At 50.2% G+C, this 1263-nt stretch overlaps 1 non-coding gene across 1 annotated transcript; it reads left to right on the top strand.

The window, feature by feature from the left end:
* Positions 1-447: 447 nt before the first annotated feature.
* LOC132809252 (U2 spliceosomal RNA) lies at positions 448-638 on the top strand. The gene has a single exon (XR_009642250.1). It is a non-coding gene; the product is annotated as a U2 spliceosomal RNA (small nuclear RNA).
* The last annotated feature ends 625 nt before the right edge of the window (positions 639-1263 follow it).

The raw sequence follows: 1263 nt of genomic DNA, 5'->3' as shown, positions 1-1263 counted from the left end.
CAGTGCACTGCCTGAGAGAGAGGGTGCTGGAGGCAGATTCAATGGTGACTTTGGTCGCAGGGTCGGATACTTATCTGAAGAGAGGGCGAGTGGGACTGGGGAAGTTGCTCGTGCAGAGAGCTGATGCAGACATGACAGGCTGAATGTCTCATTCAATGCGTGCAGTTCTGCAGTTGGTTACCACCTCCTCAAGTCACGTCAGCTTAGCCCTGACCCACCTGATTGGTGAGATACTGACAATCTCTACATGACCATGAGGCAGTGCTTCACTGACAGGGGAAAAAAAGCAACTGCTGTAAACGGATCTGCTGCTCTAGTTAGAAATCCTGGGAGGACTACGGCGACAGGGAAACTGTCAGCAGTGATCTACAAGTCTTTGAACAGAATCAAGCTGACTGAAAACATGGAGGACAAATGGGACTTGAGGCAGTCCGCGGTATTGTAGTTATCGCTTCTCGGCCTTTTGGCTAAGATCAAGTGTAGTATCTGTTCTTATCAGTTTAATATCTGATACGTCCCTTATCTGGGGACCATATATTAAATTGATTTTTGGAGCAGGGAGATGGAATAGGGGCTTGCTCCGTCCACTCCACGCATCGACCTGGTATTGCAGTACCTCCGGGAACGGTGCACCCCTCATCTATAAATCTAAAAACAGCTTCATGTTTATAGCGCAGGCTTTCGGTGCTTCATTTCTCACACCTCACATCCAGCCAGGCGTGAGTCGATTCAAACTCGTCTGTTCTAAGGTAGCTGTTCAGCTGCCGCTCCCTATCCTTCTCTCGCCGTCTCTGTCTCTTGCGCATCTTGACACTTGCTCTCAATGTCATCCCCTCACCCCTGCTGCGTGCTGCACCGTCCCGCCAACGCCGGGCCCCGATCACACCACATGGTGTCAGAAGTTGGGAGTTGCAGCAACCGTAGCTGCCCACCAGCTTTTCCTACTCGCGAGCGACGTTTCAGAAAAACAAGAGAAGGTCAACTGTGCTACGTTGCTGCATGCTGCTGGGGATGAAGCTATCTAGGGGTTCAGTCGTTTTGATTTTGATGACTTGCAAGAGAGATTTCGAGAACACTGTGAGCTAGGACAAAAATAATCGGGACGTATTTAAGGCACATGCTTTTCATCAGAGTGCAAGGGCAGGCGGAATCGATAGGTACGTATGTGACTGACCGGAAAAACGAGGCAAAGGACTGTGAGTTTCAGCCACTTTCCGATTCACTGAGCCGCGACAGAATCGTGTGTGCTATCACGACTGACTG

Source organism: Hemiscyllium ocellatum, chromosome 3 (genome assembly GCF_020745735.1).
Source record: "Hemiscyllium ocellatum isolate sHemOce1 chromosome 3, sHemOce1.pat.X.cur, whole genome shotgun sequence".
Taxonomy (NCBI): Eukaryota; Metazoa; Chordata; class Chondrichthyes; order Orectolobiformes; family Hemiscylliidae; genus Hemiscyllium; species Hemiscyllium ocellatum.
This window is presented reverse-complemented; position numbering and strand designations above follow the sequence as displayed.